The sequence below is a fragment of the Salvelinus namaycush genome, chromosome 31 (assembly GCF_016432855.1).
Source record: "Salvelinus namaycush isolate Seneca chromosome 31, SaNama_1.0, whole genome shotgun sequence".
Classification (NCBI taxonomy): domain Eukaryota; kingdom Metazoa; phylum Chordata; class Actinopteri; order Salmoniformes; family Salmonidae; genus Salvelinus; species Salvelinus namaycush.
In genome coordinates this window covers 47,806,066-47,823,207 of record NC_052337.1, presented here as the reverse complement: position 1 = coordinate 47,823,207, position 17,142 = coordinate 47,806,066, and the positions used below count along the sequence as shown (strand labels likewise).

At 42.7% G+C, this 17,142-nt stretch overlaps 8 non-coding genes across 8 annotated transcripts; all 8 read left to right on the top strand.

The window, feature by feature from the left end:
• The first annotated feature begins 10,617 nt into the window (after positions 1 to 10,617).
• trnad-guc lies at positions 10,618 to 10,689 on the top strand. The gene has a single exon. It is a non-coding gene; the product is annotated as a tRNA-Asp (tRNA).
• Positions 10,690 to 10,806: 117 nt separating this feature from the next.
• On the top strand, positions 10,807 to 10,877 carry trnag-gcc. The gene has a single exon. It is a non-coding gene; the product is annotated as a tRNA-Gly (tRNA).
• Positions 10,878 to 11,428: 551 nt separating this feature from the next.
• On the top strand, positions 11,429 to 11,500 carry trnad-guc. Its single transcript has one exon. It is a non-coding gene; the product is annotated as a tRNA-Asp (tRNA).
• Positions 11,501 to 11,617: 117 nt separating this feature from the next.
• Positions 11,618 to 11,688, top strand: trnag-gcc. Its single transcript has one exon. It is a non-coding gene; the product is annotated as a tRNA-Gly (tRNA).
• Positions 11,689 to 12,239: 551 nt separating this feature from the next.
• trnad-guc lies at positions 12,240 to 12,311 on the top strand. The gene has a single exon. It is a non-coding gene; the product is annotated as a tRNA-Asp (tRNA).
• Positions 12,312 to 12,428: 117 nt separating this feature from the next.
• trnag-gcc lies at positions 12,429 to 12,499 on the top strand. The gene has a single exon. It is a non-coding gene; the product is annotated as a tRNA-Gly (tRNA).
• Positions 12,500 to 13,237: 738 nt separating this feature from the next.
• Positions 13,238 to 13,308, top strand: trnag-gcc. Its single transcript has one exon. It is a non-coding gene; the product is annotated as a tRNA-Gly (tRNA).
• Positions 13,309 to 13,858: 550 nt separating this feature from the next.
• trnad-guc lies at positions 13,859 to 13,930 on the top strand. Its single transcript has one exon. It is a non-coding gene; the product is annotated as a tRNA-Asp (tRNA).
• The last annotated feature ends 3,212 nt before the right edge of the window (positions 13,931 to 17,142 follow it).

Below are 17,142 nucleotides of genomic sequence, written 5' to 3'. Positions count from 1 at the left end.
CACCAAATTATATTTCAGTGTCATGTCCCTTAAATCACATTTCTTGAATTTGACAAATCTGTGGTAAAGGAGGTTATTGGGGGCCTTGAGGCACAAGAGGAATTGAAATAGGATTGCTCTAATGCTAAGTCCATTCCTGTGTTTGGATTGATATTAGATGACCCACTGCTGACAAAGTGTTAGAAAAAGGGTTGTTGCAGTCAGTCAGTCATCCATGCTATATGAAATGATAGGGTGATGAACACCGTATGGATGGAGGTCATCCGGAATTTAGTATGTTCAAAGGGTCATTTGTAGTCTTTCTTAATTTGTCGTTTTGAGTGGCCTGTAAATATTTTGAGATAATTTGGTCGGATGTCTGTGTAACAAATAACTAATGATGATCATGATTTCAATTCAGTTTAATGACATCAAACACTCACTTCTCCTGAAGGGCGCACATAATATTATTCACTATTCGCCATAAATGTAAAAGCATTAGATTTGCATATGCATGGGCTAAAACGAGTTTGCACCATATTTCCTCTACATGCAGAGAATTGAAGGGGTGCACTTTAGGATAACTGAGATGTTTGGTACTAATTACTCCCTCATTGAAGCAATCACTGCTTAGATAGGATTGGGCAGGTCAAACCAAGGGCTCCACTACATGGGTTTAACCCTTCTAGTTATTTATAATCAGTGATTACTTTTAGGGAGGAAGAAAGGAGGGATATATGGAAAGATTGAGCGAGCCACTACTGTCAGCTCGACAACCCAATCGTGTTATTTGCATATAATAGACTTTTGACCTCTGACCTGTATACTGTCTGTAACCATTCCACAGATATCTCGTACAGTGGAAACACTTGAGCCTCTGCGTCATCTGCGTCAGCAATAACTCATCACTCCTGCTCCAGGTAAATTCATTAGCATGAAGTTTGATACCCATATGACCCCACTCAACCCCAGGGGCCAAGTGTCAACATTCAATCTAACCTGGGGCCTTACGTATCAAGTGCCTCAGAGTAGAAGTGTTCCTCTCGGATCAGTTTTGCAGTTTACAACTAGAATAAGATTATAGACACATCCTAGATCAGTAATTACTCTGAGATGATTTGTGGATGAAGTCCCAGGTCCCCCCCCTCTGTCCATGTTCTGATGTTCATTTGGATCTTAACATGCCTTTTGGGGGCCCTAACTGAGATTTTGTTGGGGTGCGGGCAAAACATTTCTCGCTGGCAAAACATTTCACCTCCCCCCTCCTGACGTTGGAGCAAAATTGACTTTTATAACACATTTCATGCAATTAGACTCATTTTTCCATGGTGCAGTATTGCAGGGAATTTCATGCAATTCTACACATTTTGCCAAGACTTATGTTTGTTAACGATATCTGAGTGAGAGTAACTTAACCTGTCTGACCGAGGCGTTCTGCTAGCGGAACTCCTCCCACATTCCACTGAAAAGGCAGAGCGCGAAATTCAAAATATATTTTTTAGAAATATTTAACTTTCACACATTAACAAGTCCAATACAGCAAATGAAAGGTACACATCTTGTGAATCCAGCCAACATGTCCGATTTTTAAAATGTTTTACAGCGAAAACAGCACGTATATTTATGTTAGCTCACCACCAAATACAAAAAAGGACAGACATTTTTCACAGCACAGGTAGCATGCACAAAGCCAACCTAACTAACCAAGAACCAATCAAACTAACCAAGAAACATGTTACACAATAAATCTATGTTTTGTTCGAAAAATGTGCATATTTGAGGTATAAATCAGGTTTACATTGCAGCTACCATCACAGCTACCGTCAAAAATAGCACCGAAGCAGCCAGAGTAATTATAGAGACCAACATGGAATACCTAAATACTCATCATAAAACATTTCTGAAAAATGCATCGTGCACAGCAAATGAAAGACAAGCATCTTGTGAATCCAGCCAATATTTCCGATTTGTGTTTTACAGCGAAAACACAATATAGCCTTATATTAGCTTACTACAATAGCCTACCACACTACCACATTCATTCATCAAGGCACGTTAGCGATAGCAATAGGCACGTTAGCGTTAGCGAATAAACCAGCAAAAGATATTAATTTTCACTAACCTTCATAAACCTTCCTCAGATGACAGTCCTATAACATCAGGTTATACATACACTTATGTTTTGTTCGAAAATGCGCATATTTAGAGCTGAAATCAGTGGATATCCATTAAGCTAATGTAGCTTCTTTTTCCCAGAATCTGCGGATATTTCTATTAGACTCTCACCTATTCTGACCAAATAGCTATTCATAAACATTACAAAAAAATACATGTTGTATAGGAAATGATAGATACACTAGTTCTTAATGCAATCGCAGTGTTAGAATTCTAAAAATATCTTCATTACGACAATAGGCTTACGTTATAGCGAGAGAGTGGCCAAAACCTGGGCGCAAAACTACTAGTAAACAGTTCGACAGATATATGAAATAGCATCACAAAATGGGTCCTACTTTTGGTGATCTTCCATCAGAATGTTGGACAAGGGGTCCTTTGTCCAGAACAGTCGTTGTTTGGATTTAGAACATCGTTTTTCCCTCTTGAATTAGCAAGCACACTGGCCAAGTGGAGCGAAGCTCTCCTTTCTGAACAAAGGCACACAACGCAACACGCCTAACGTCCCGAATAAATTTCAAAAATCTAATAAAACTATATTGAAAAAACATACTTTACGATGATATGGTCACATGTATCAAATAAAATCAAAGCCGGAGATAGTAGTCGCCTATAACGACAACGTTTCAAAAGGCAAATCCATGTCCCTCTACGCGCCTTCCTGAAAACCAGAAATCGGTGACACGTCATTCCAAGAGGACGTATTCCATCTCAGACCAAGATAAACACTCAATTTCTTCTCTCACTGCATCTTGACATCCAGGGGAAGGTGTATGACGTGCATGTATACTAATAGGTCTCATGCCCATTTATAGGCAGGCCCTTGAACAGAGCATCATTTTTAGACTTTCCACTTCCTGGTCAGAAAGTGTGCTGCCAAATGAGTTCTGTTTTACTCACAGACAAAATTCAAACGGTTTTAGAAACTAGAGAGTGTTTTCTATCCAATAGTAATAATAATATGCATATTGTACGAGCAAGAATAGAGTACGAGGCCGTTTAAATTGGGCACGATTTCCCCCCAAAGTGTAAATAGCGCCCTCTATCATCATCAGGTTAACAAAATCGGTATTGGGGCATTATTACTAGAAGTTTAGACAACTGGCTAGACTAATTTACCAATCTAAATGTTTGTAGCTGACATGTGACTCAGTGACTTACACAACTTGTTCTGATAATTATTATATACATTTTTAAGATTGTGTTTTCTATTGTTAGGTATTACTGCATTGTGGGAGCTCCAAACTAACGTTTTGTTAGGTATTACTGTGTATGTGACAAACTTTTATTTGATAACCAACTGCTGTGATTCAGAACCAAATCTCAATTTCACCTTGTGTATTTTACTATTCTAATACAATAGTAAGTGACTGAATTCTTTAGTAAATTCATCCTAATAATGGTAATGGTAGGTGGCCCACTAGCTACTGCTTAAGTCCCTTATACCTGCAGCCCACTGGTTATGAATGATAGCATAGTTGCTTAGACATGATTTGGCAAGTCATGTATTTAGAAATGATCACTGATTACAGGAGGGATATGGTTTTATTTTTTCAAAGAATAGAATTCACTTTAAATCCATTTCCTTGACCTTCAATGTCAAACTCTGCATGCAGATGATTTTAATTCAAAATGATGTAATTTATGTAGAATGTAACAGGTCTCAATTTAATTCTGAATGTACCCCAGTCTGGCTTGGTAAACTATTTGAGACACTAGGGGATATTTTTCCATATAACATTCCATATAGTTAGTTAACTGTCTTGAAAACTTGTCCTAAGTGTAATCTCAATACTTATACCAATGTAATGTTCCTTGTCAGAATGCCAAAGAGAAAGAGGGCCCCAACTTTTGATGACTTTGCCTCAGTTGTTGAAAGGCCTCTCACCAGAGGAAGTTACAGCAGCGAGCTACCATCAGGAAAATTGATTATTTTCTGTGATAGTCATTGAACTGGAAAGGTCTAACACCCTAGCTATCGCCGTCAACTCTACGACGTGTGGAGTAAGGGAAGGATGGCCAATGCACAACCCCACTCCGTCTCCCAGATTGCCCCATCACCACCCCAGGTCCCCCAATCACTACCCCAGCAAGTATACACCAGCACAAGCAGCTGAAATGATTGAAACAGTTGATCCCGCTAAGGTATCCCACCTTCCACCACTCCACCCCAAGCCTGGAGACATTTTTCTGTTTGCAGGTAGTTCCTCGTCATGTGAGGACTGGAAGGCGGACCAAAAAAGATGGATTCAGAAGGGATCCCACAGCCTTCCTCGCCGTTCACCAAAACCAAGAGTGCGGTACTATGCAGGAAAGGAAGCACCAGGGTTCCAAAAAAGGGAGTATGAGTTGCTTCACCAGCCTGATACTCCTGTGCTAATTCACTACTTTGGTGAGGAGGCACACTCCAATGTCCCCCACCCCCACGGCAACAGCCAACAGCAGCAAGCAAGGGATTTCATCCGATCGGCTACCTCAATTATAGATGAAATGTCACGGCGAAAGACTGAAACACCTGGCAAAGTATACTCAGACATGACCAACAACCCACCACCACCCCCAAATGCATCATTCATGCCAGTTTACCAACCTCGCAACTTGGCACAAGTGAAGAACACAATTGGCCGATTAAGGGACGTCACTGTTTTGGACCGGGACGAGTTGGTGGCAACACATATGATGGGTGACATTCTCCCCGGATTTGTCACCCATATGGAGACTCGACCCGCAACCCTTCTGGTAGTGGCAGCACCAGAAATGGTTGAAGAGGCCAAGGCAGTTATTAAAAGCAAACACCAAGGGGCACACATCTTTCACTATGACACCACGTTTTTATGTTTCACCCCTTGTTTTTCATCATGTTGCATTTCAAGAGGCAAATGTCCTTCCCCTTGCATTCCTCATTCACACCACCCGGCACATGGAAAACCACAAACAGTTCTTTCGCACCATCCTTTATTCCTTCCCCAAATATCAACAGCAATCTCTGCACAGACCGTGAGGCGGCTATTGAGGAGGCAATCCAGTCTGAGCTGCCGCAAGCCAGGATTGTCAATTCCTGGAACCACATCTCCAACAATGTGAAGCACAAGATGGGGTCAGAGGGTGCTGGGGCTGTGGCCGATTACTAACAGGCCATCAAAGAGCTCTTGGCCACGAAATCAAGGAGTGACTACAAATGCACACTGGAGAGGGTGTGCCTTCACTGGAGCCCTGATTTCATGGCTAATTTCCATCAGTCACTGTCTGACGCCATGGACAAGAGCGCACAATATGTGCTCAACAGCTTGGGCATCCAGTCAGATGGAATTACCAACAACTGCTCAGAGAGCTTCAATGCTGTCCTCAAGGCATTGGTTGGATGGAAGAAGGTCAGAGTAGATAAATTGGTTTATCTACTCTACCAACTCCAAACCAATGCCTTGAGGGAAGTGCTGCGGGGCTAAGGTAACCTAGGGAATTTCCACCTGACCCCTGAATGCAATGAGCAATTTTCCAGGCGAATGCTCACCACCATTTTCCCATAGAACATGTCAGAGGAAGACATGGTGTCTTTTGCTGAAGGCATCCAATCCTGTGTGGCACCAGAAGAGGTTGTCATGGCAGAAACTGGAGCCAGAGGCCTTGGCCAGGATGATTGTGCAAAAGGATGAATCCTCCTGTTTCCAAGCACCAAATTGTTCCTCTACCAGGGCTTCTCAGACAAGCAGCATGTTGTTACTCTGTTGCCAACGGAGACATGCTCCTGCTTTGCTTCTGACAGTGCCCAGAGGTGTGTCCACCGACTGGCAGCTGTACTGGCCATTGGCGGAAGTGTGGACAGTCCTATGCCAATAAAGCTGAGGACAAGGCATCTGGCCGCAAAACGCTCTGGCCATAAGTGTGCCACCAAGGAGCATGTCCAGACAGGCGCCAAACACCAGGAAGAACAATCGACCGTTCATCAACAGGTCGGTCTTATGTGTTGCTTTTTAGTTACATTTCTTATTTGGGTATAGTAAAATGGTAACCATTTTACTAAGCCATGTGGTCCTCATGGGTTTTATGTACAGTGGGGAGAACAAGTATTTGATATACTGCCGAATTTGCAGGTTTTCCTACTTACAAAGCATGTAGAGGTCTGTAATTGTTATCATAGGTACACTTCAACTGTGAGAGACGGAATCTAAAACAAAAATCCAGAAAATCACATTGTATGATTTTTAAGTAATTAATTTGCATTTTATTGCATTTTATTCCCCTAACGCGGAGAGCCATATGAGCGAGAACCTGGTGAAGCACATCAGGTATGGTCAATCCAGTGGTGTAAAAATACCTCAGTAGTTTTTTGGGGTATCTGTACTTTACATTACTATTTATATTTTTTGACCACTTTTACTTTACTACATTCCTAAAGATATGTAGTTTTTACTCCATACATTTTCCCTGACAACGAAACTACTCGTTACATTTTGAATGCTTAGCAGGACAGAAAAATGGTCCCATTCAGGCACAGTGTTGGCGTGTGCTTCTTGCTCTGTAAATGTAAAAAAAATGAAGATCTTGCCTTCTGGTTAGCTTACATAAGGAAATCGAACTGATTTATCCTTGCACTTTTACGTTTGTTTTTAAGTATATTTTACCAATTCAATTTGCCTTTGAAACTTAAGTATATTTAAAACCAAACACTTTTAGACTTTTACTCAAAGACTATTTTACTGGGTGACTTTCACTTTTACTTCAGTCATTTTCTATGAAGGTATCTTAACTTTTACTCAAATATGACAATTGGATACTGTGGTGGAAATTCTAAATGCTATCAAATGAGGAGAGACACACTTATCACACAAGTCTGAGTTCTACTTAAAATACACTACCGTTCCAAAGTTTGGGGTCACTTAATGTCCTTGTTTTTGAAAGAAAATAAATGTCCATTTAAAATAACATCAAATTGATCAGAAATACAGTGTAGACATTGTTAAAGTTGTAAATGACTTTCGTTGCTGGCAACAGCAGATTTTTTATGGAATATCTACATAGGCGTACAGAGGCCCTTTATCAGCAACCATCACTCCTGTGTTCCAATGGCACGTTGTGTTAGCTAATCCAAGTTTATCATTTTAAAAGGCTAATTGATCATTAGAAAACCATTGTATAATTTGATTTACACAACACACTTTGAAGATGCTAAATAAGTTTTATTGTGAAACAAACAAGAAATAAGACAAAAAACTGTAAACTTGAGTGTGCATAACTATTCACCCCCCCAAAGTCAATACTTTGTAGAGCCACCTTTTGCCGCAATTACAGCTGCAAGTCTATGTCTCTATAAGCTTGGCTCATCTTGCTACTGGGATTTTTTCCCATTCTTCAAGGCAAAAACTGCTCCAGCTCCTTAAAGTTGGATGGGTTCCACTGGTGGACAGCAATCTTTAAGTCATACCACAGATTCTCAGTTGGATTGAGGTCTGGGCTTTGACTAGGCCATTCCAAGACATTTAAATGTTTCTCCTTAAACCACTCGAGTGTTGCTTTAGCAGTATGCGTAGGGTCATTGTCCTGCTGGAAGGTGAACATCTGTCCCGGTCTCAAATCTCTGGAAGACTGAAGCAGGTTTCCCTCAAGAATTTCCCTGTATTTAGCGCCATCCATCATTCCTTCAATTCTGACCAGTTTCCCAGTCCCTGCCGATGAAAAACATCCCCACAGCATGATGCTGCCACCACCATGCTTCACTGTGGGGATGGTGTTCTCGGGGTGATGAGGTGTTGGGTTTGCTCCGGACATGATGTTTTCCTTGATGGCCAAAAACCTCAATTTTAGTCTCATCTGACCAGAGTACCCTCTTCCATATGTTGGGGGGAGTCTCGCACATGCCCTTTGGCGAACACCAAATGTGCATGCTTATTTTTTTTCTTTTAGGAATGGCTTTTTTTCTGGACACTCTTTCATAAAGCCCAGCTCTGTGGAGTGTACGGCTTAAAGTGGTCCTATGGACAGATACTCAAATCTCCGCTTTGGAGCTTTTCAGCTCCTTCAGGGTTATCTTTGGTATCTTTTTTGCCTTTCTGATTAATGCCCTCCTTGTCTGGTCCGTAAGTTTTGGTGACTGTTTTTTTGTGGTGCCATATTCTTTCCATTTTTTAATAATGGATTTAATGGTGCGCCGTGGGATGTTCAAAGTTTCAGATATTATTTATCACCCAACCTTGATCCGTAAATCTCCACAACTTTGTCCCTGACCTGTTTGGGGAGCTCCTTGGTCTTCATGGTGCCCCTTGCTTAGTGGTGTTGCAGACTCTGGGGCCTTTCAGAACAGGTGGATATATATATCATGAGATCATGTGACAGATCATGTAGATTGCACACAGGTGGACTTTATTTAATACCTTGTATATGGAAAGTTTTTTGTTACTCTATTTCATGGTTGCAACTTGCTGAAAATTGTCCAAAGTCTTCCTATCATCTCGACTAACCAGTTCTGCAAACATTTTTACTTACCAATTTCATTAAACATATTTTAGACTTTGTTTATGGAAAACTGTATATAACTGTATTTCATGGTTGCAACTTGCTGAAAATTGTCCACAGTGTTTACTATCATCTCGACTACACAGTACTGCAAACATTTTTACTTACCAATGGCATCAAACATGTGTTATACCTTGTTTATGGAAAGCTTTTGTCACGTTCCTTATTTCCTTTGTTTAGTCTTTGTTTAGTTGGTCAGGATGTGAGCTGTGTGGGCATTCTATGTTTTGTGTTTCTATGTTGGGTTTGTTGTTTGGCCTAATATGGTTCTCAATCAGAGGCAGGTGTTTGTCATTGTCTCTGACTGGGAACCATATTAAGGTAGCCTGTTTTCACTGTTTGTTTGTGGGTGATTGTTCCTGTTCGTGCGTTCATGTGTTTTATGTTCTCAGGTTCAGGACTGTAGCTTCGTAGGTTTTCGTCTGTTTATTGTTTTTTGTTCGTATTGAAAAAAGAGTTCCAAAAAATATGGAAACGTACCACGCTGTGCTTTGGTCCTCCTCTCCTTCTACCTACGAAAGCCCTTACAGAATCACCCACCAACAAAGGACCAAGCAGTGTGGTAAAAGGCAGCAGCAGCGATCGCAGGACTCATGGACTTGGGAGGAAATTCTGGACGGCGGAGGACCCTGGGCACAACCTGGAGAATATTGCCGCCCTCGTAAAGAGATGGAGGCAGCTAAAGCCGAGAGGCGGTGGTATGAGGAGGCAGCACGGAAGCACGGCTGAAAGCCAGAGAGGCAGCCCCAAAAATTTCTTGGGTGGGGGCTCTCGGGGAGTGTGGCAAAGTCAGGTAGGAAACCTGCGCCAACTCCCCGTGCTTACCGTGGAGAGCGAGAGTACGGGCAGACACCGTGTTATGCGGAAGAGCGCACGGTGTCTCCTGTACGTGTACATAGCCCAGGGCGGTACATCCCAGCTGCTCATATCGGCCGGGCTAGAGTGGGCATCGAGCCAGGTGCCATGAAGCCGGTTCTACGCATCTGGTCTCCAGTGCGTCTGCTCGGGCCGGTGTACATGGCACCAGCCTTACACATGGTGTCCCCGGTTCGCCAGCACAGCCCAGTGCGGGTTACTCCACCTCCCCGCACTGGCCTGGCTACGGGGAGAATTCAACCAGGTAAGGTTGGGCAGGCTCGGTGCTCAAGAGCTCCAGTACACCTTCACGGTCCGGTCTATCCGGTGCCACCTCCTCGCTCCAGCCCAGTACCACCAGTGCCAACACCACGCACCAGGCTTCCAGTGCGTCTCCAGAGCCCTGTTCCTCCTCCACGCACTCGCCCTGTGGTGCGTGTCTTCAGCCCGGTACAGCCAGTTCCGGCACCACGCACCAAGCCTCTTGTGCGTCTCCAGAGCCCTCGCCTGCCACGCGGGAGGCCCGGGTTCGATTCCCGGCCAATGCAGCAAGTTTTGAACATGTAATTTCGACAAGTATCCAAATCCCTGGGAAAGAAATCTCTGTTAGATTGCCGGCTAACAGAAAACTCTGTTCTTGGTAGAATTCTCATCTGACTCTTGAAAAATCAGAGTTTGCTTTCATTTACACTTTGGACATTTACGCATTCTCAGTAGACTTTGGTGAATCCATTGTAGATTTCCAGTGTGAGGTGATTTACTTTGTGCAAGGTTTAAGTTGTTAAATGGGAAACGAATATCCAACTAGTCAGTGACAACTGTCTTGAGTTTGGCATTTGTGACAACAATGTCCTGGGATTTCCCACAAGCGCCTCACCTTCTAACCGCTATTGCCTGGCTTGTGAGCGGTATAGAGCAGAATCGATTACATGTACGTGTTCGTGCGAGTCTCAGCTTTCCAGAGACGGGTCATACTAGTTTCTAGCTCTAACCATTCAGTCTCTACAGATGTTTTTGATAGAAGGGTTAACGCCCAACACTCCACATTTAGGGTTAGTACCAATGCTCCACTTATTTTCAAATGACCAACCCATGTGCTCCTCGTTAGTATAGTGGTGAGTATCCCCGCCTGTCACGCGGGAGACCGGGGTTCAATTCCCCGACGGGGAGGAAGGACTGTTTTGTTAGGGTGTACAATGTCACTGAGCCCACAAAGCAGAAAATATGCTTGGAATTTAAGCTTTATGATACGATTTCCAGCCTTTGGGGTTATCACTGCTTTGCAAGGCATTGGTTGTTCAGTGGTAGAATTCTCGCCTGCCACGCGGGAGGCCCGGGTTCGATTCCCGGTCAATGCAGCAAGTTTTGAACATGTAATTTCGACAAGTATCCAAATCCCTGGGAAAGAAATCTCTGTTAGATTGCCAGGCTAACAGAAAACTCTGTTCTTGGTAGAATTCTCATCTGACTCTTGAAAAATCAGAGTTTGCTTTCATTTACACTTTGGACATTTACGCATTCTCAGTAGACTTTGGTGAATCCATTGTAGATTTCCAGTGTGAGGTGATTTACTTTGTGCAAGGTTTAAGTTGTTAAATGGGAAACGAATATCCAACTAGTCAGTGACAACTGTCTTGAGTTTGGCATTTGTGACAACAATGTCCTGGGATTTCCCACAAGCGCCTCACCTTCTAACCACTATTGCCTGGCTTGTGAGCGGTATAGAGCAGAATCGATTACATGTACGTGTTCGTGCGAGTCTCAGCTTTCCAAAGACGGGTCATACTAGTTTCTAGCTCTAACCATTCAGTCTCTACAGATGTTTTTGATAGAAGGGTTAACGCCCAACACTCCACATTTAGGGTTAGTACCAATGCTCCACTTATTTTCAAATAGCCAACCCATGTGCTCCTCGTTAGTATAGTGGTGAGTATCCCCGCCTGTCACGCGGGAGACCGGGGTTCAATTCCCCGACGGGGAGGAAGGACTGTTTTGTTAGGGTGTACAATGTCACTGAGCCCACAAAGCAGAAAATATGCTTGGAATTTAAGCTTTATGATACGATTTCCAGCCTTTGGGGTTATCACTGCTTTGCAAGGCATTGGTTGTTCAGTGGTAGAATTCTCGCCTGCCACGCGGGAGGCCCGGGTTCGATTCCCGGCCAATGCAGCAAGTTTTGAACATGTAATTTCGACAAGTATCCAAATCCCTGGGAAAGAAATCTCTGTTAGATTGCCAGGCTAACAGAAAACTCTGTTCTTGGTAGAATTCTCATCTGACTCTTGAAAAATCAGAGTTTGCTTTCATTTACACTTTGGACATTTACGCATTCTCAGTAGACTTTGGTGAATCCATTGTAGATTTCCAGTGTGAGGTGATTTACTTTGTGCAAGGTTTAAGTTGTTAAATGGGAAACGAATATCCAACTAGTCAGTGACAACTGTCTTGAGTTTGGCATTTGTGACAACAATGTCCTGGGATTTCCCACAAGCGCCTCACCTTCTAACCACTATTGCCTGGCTTGTGAGCGGTATAGAGCAGAATCGATTACATGTACGTGTTCGTGCGAGTCTCAGCTTTCCAAAGACGGGTCATACTAGTTTCTAGCTCTAACCATTCAGTCTCTACAGATGTTTTTGATAGAAGGGTTAACGCCCAACACTCCACATTTAGGGTTAGTACCAATGCTCCACTTATTTTCAAATAGCCAACCCATGTGCTCCTCGTTAGTATAGTGGTGAGTATCCCCGCCTGTCACGCGGGAGACCGGGGTTCAATTCCCCGACGGGGAGGAAGGACTGTTTTGTTAGGGTGTACAATGTCACTGAGCCCACAAAGCAGAAAATATGCTTGGAATTTAAGCTTTATGATACGATTTCCAGCCTTTGGGGTTATCACTGCTTTGCAAGGCATTGGTTGTTCAGTGGTAGAATTCTCGCCTGCCACGCGGGAGGCCCGGGTTCGATTCCCGGCCAATGCAGCAAGTTTTGAACATGTAATTTCGACAAGTATCCAAATCCCTGGGAAAGAAATCTCTGTTAGATTGCCAGGCTAACAGAAAACTCTGTTCTTGGTAGAATTCTCATCTGACTCTTGAAAAATCAGAGTTTGCTTTCATTTACACTTTGGACATTTACGCATTCTCAGTAGACTTTGGTGAATCCATTGTAGATTTCCAGTGTGAGGTGATTTACTTTGTGCAAGGTTTAAGTTGTTAAATGGGAAACGAATATCCAACTAGTCAGTGACAACTGTCTTGAGTTTGGCATTTGTGACAACAATGTCCTGGGATTTCCCACAAGCGCCTCACCTTCTAACCACTATTGCCTGGCTTGTGAGCGGTATAGAGCAGAATCGATTACATGTACGTGTTCGTGCGAGTCTCAGCTTTCCAAAGACGGGTCATACTAGTTTCTAGCTCTAACCATTCAGTCTCTACAGATGTTTTTGATAGAAGGGTTAACGCCCAACACTCCACATTTAGGGTTAGTACCAATGCTCCACTTATTTTCAAATGGCCAACCCATGTGCTCCTCGTTAGTATAGTGGTGGGTATCCGCCTGTCACGCGGGAGACCGGGGTTCAATTCCCCGACGGGGAGGAAGGACTGTTTTGTTAGGGTGTACAATGTCACTGAGCCCACAAAGCAGAAAATATGCTTGGAATTTAAGCTTTATGATACGATTTCCAGCCTTTGGGGTTATCACTGCTTTGCAAGGCATTGGTTGTTCAGTGGTAGAATTCTCGCCTGCCACGCGGGAGGCCCGGGTTCGATTCCCGGCCAATGCAGCAAGTTTTGAACATGTAATTTCGACAAGTATCCAAATCCCTGGGAAAGAAATCTCTGTTAGATTGCCAGGCTAACAGAAAACTCTGTTCTTGGTAGAATTCTCATCTGACTCTTGAAAAATCAGAGTTTGCTTTCATTTACACTTTGGACATTTACGCATTCTCAGTAGACTTTGGTGAATCCATTGTAGATTTCCAGTGTGAGGTGATTTACTTTGTGCAAGGTTTAAGTTGTTAAATGGGAAACGAATATCCAACTAGTCAGTGACAACTGTCTTGAGTTTGGCATTTGTGACAACAATGTCCTGGGATTTCCCACAAGCGCCTCACCTTCTAACCACTATTGCCTGGCTTGTGAGCGGTATAGAGCAGAATAGATTACATGTACGTGTTCGTGCGAGTCTCAGCTTTCCAAAGACGGGTCATACTAGTTTCTAGCTCTACCATTCAGTCTCTACAGATGTTTTTGATAGAAGGGTTAACGCCCAACACTCCACATTTAGGGTTAGTACCAATGCTCCACTTATTTTCAAATGGCCAACCCATGTGCTCCTCGTTAGTATAGTGGTGAGTATCCCCGCCTGTCACGCGGGAGACCGGGGTTCAATTCCCCGACGGGGAGGAAGTACTGTGAGGTGATTTTCTTTTTGCAAGGCTTTAGTATTTAAATGGGAAACGAATATCCAACGAGTCAATGACAACTGTCTTGAGTTTGGTATTTGTGACAACAATGTCCTTGGATTTCCTACAAATGCTTGACCTACTAACTACTATTGCTAACTACTATTGTGTGACTTGTGATCGTTACAGAGCACAATCAATTACATGTACGGTGGGGAGAACAAGTATTTGATACCGTGAAGATTTTGCAGGTTTTCCTACTTACAATGCATGTAGAGGTCTGTAATTTTTATCATAGGTACACTTCAACTGTGAGAGACGGAATCTAAAACAAAAATCCAGAAAATCACATTGTATGATTTTTAAGTAATTCATTAGCATTTTATTGCATGACATAAGTATTTGATACATCAGAAAAGCAGAACTTAATATTTGGTACAGAAACCTTTGTTTGCAATTACAAAGATCATAGGTTTCCTGTAGTTCTTGACCAGGTTTGCACACACTGCAGCAGGGATTTTGACCCAATCCTCCATACAGACCTTCTCCAGATCCTTCAGGTTTCGGGGCAATACAGACTTTCAGCTCCCTCCAAAGATTTTCTATTGGGTTCAGGTCTAGAGACTGGCTAGGCCACTCCAGGACCATGAGATACTTCTTACGGAGCCACTCCTTAGTTGCCCTGGCTGTATGTTTCGGGTCGTTGTCATGCTGGAAGACCCAGCCACGACCCATCTTCAATGCTCTTACTGAGGGAAGGAGGTTGTTGGCCAAGATCTCGCGGTACATGGCCCCATCCATCCTCCCCTCAATACGGTGCAGTCGTCCTGTCCCCTTTGCAGAAAAGCATCCCCAAAGAATGATGTTTCCATCTCCATGCTTCACGGTTGAGATGGTGTTCTTGGGGTTGTACTCATCCTTCTTCTTCCTCCAAACACGGCGAGTGGAGTTCATCCCATTCCTCCTCTAGATCATCCAGATGGTCATTGGCAAACTTCAGACGGGCCTGGACATGCGCTGGCTTGAGCAGGGGGACCTTGCGTGCGCATTAGTGTGTTACTAATGGTTTTCTTTGAGACTGTGGTCCCAGCTCTCTTCGGGTCATTGACCAGGTCCTGCCGTGTATTTCTGGGCTGATCCCTTACCTTCCTCATGATCATTGATGCCCCACGAGGTGAGATCTTGCATGGAGCCCCAGACCGAGGGTGATTGACCGTCATCTTCTTCCATTTTCTAATAATTGCGCCAACAGTTGTTGCCTTCTCACCAAGCTGCTTGCCTATTGTCCTGTAGCCCATCCCAGCCTTGTGCAGGTCTACAATTTTATCCCTGATGTCCTTATACAGCTCTCTGGTCTTGGCCATTGTGGAGAGGTTGGAGTCTGTTTGATTGAGTGTGTGGACAGGTGTCTTTTATACAGTTAACGAGTTCAAACAGGTGCAGTTAATACAGGTAATGAGTGGAGAACAGGAGGGCTTCTTAAAGTAAAACTAGCAGGTCTGTGAGAGCCGGAATTCTTACTGGTTGGTAGGTGATCAAATACTTATGTCATGCAATAAAATGCAAATGAATTACTTAAAAATCATACAATGTGATTTTCTGGATTTTTTTTGAAGGATCTGGAGAAGGTCTGTATGGAGGATTGGGTCAAAATCCCTGCTGCAGTGTGTGCAAACCTGGTCAAGAACTACAGGAAACCTATGATCTTTGTAATTGCAAACAAAGGTTTCTGTACCAAATATTAAGTTCTGCTTTTCTGATGTATCAAATACTTATGTCATGCAATAAAATGCAAATTAATTACTTAAAAATCATACAATGTGATTTTCTGGATTTTTGTTTTAGATTCCGCCTCTCACAGTTGAAGTGTACCTATGATAAAAATTACAGACCTCTACATGCTTTGTAAGTAGGAAAACCTGCAAAATCGGCAGTGTATCAAATACTTGTTCTCCCCACTGTACGTGTTCGTGAGAGTTATAGCATAATAGTTTCTACCTGTAACCATTCAGTCTCTACACATGTTTTTGTTAGAAGAGTTAACACCCAACACTCCAAATTTAAGGTTAGTACCCAATACTCCACATTTTTTCAGCAATATATCAGCAATATATCCACCAACTAAGTAACAATATGGTATGCCACCTGCTCCTCGTTAGTATAGTGGTGAGAATCCCCCCTGTCACGATGGGGAGGAAGTGTACAATTTGGCTGAGCCCACAATGCAGAAAATATGCTTCGAATTATAGCTGTATGATACGATTTCCAACCTGTGGGGTTATCTCTGCTTTACAAGGCATTGTTTGTTCTGTGGTAGAATTCTCGCCTGCCATGTGGGAGGCTCGTGTTCGGTAGTTTCTAATAATAGTTTTTTGCTCTAAACATTCAGTCTCTACAGATTTTTTGTTGGAAGGGTTAGCACCCAACACTCCAAATTTAAGGTTAGCAACCAATACTCCACATTTTTTCAAGCTTTCTGATACGATTTCCAGACTGTGGGGCAACTTTTTTATTTTCAAGCAAAAATAATTGTTCTGAAAGCAAAAACGAGGCTTCAAAGTAAAAAAAAAGTTTTGCAGTTAAATATGTTGTAATAGAGTGCAAAACCTTATGCATTTTTGACAACAGAAAATGTGTTTGAAAACAAAACTCCAATTTAATTTTGCTATCAACCACCCCTCCATTTTGGCCATTTTTTGAGTGTCACTTTGGCTACAACCAATACTGTTCAGCCTTTCTTTCCGACACAAAGGAAGTCATAGAGGACACCTACGAAGAAGGACTGTGTGATGATGGCATCTCAGGTAAGCAGCACTGGGCGTTCTTCCGTCCAACTTCTACATAACTAGTAGTTAGCTCCTACGATTCAGTGTCGGTTCAAAACATTCTACTATATTACATACATACACACATACATACATACATACCGTAGAATGATAAATCATGCAATTATTATTCTCAAACTAACCAAAAGCATTTAGCTATGAACGCCTGTTCTCGCCATTTTCAGTTTAATTCATCTAACTTTCTTTCATGGCAACTCATAAGCATGCATGTCCTATTTTTTCATAGTCAATATATAATCATATTTCATGACAGTGTAACGGTTAGCTTTTTTTACAGAAGGATGAAAGAACACAATATGTCAGGGAATGCTATTCTGATATGTCAGATAAAGAGTTAGACCAGAAAGTTAGGGCCATTAAGGCAAGG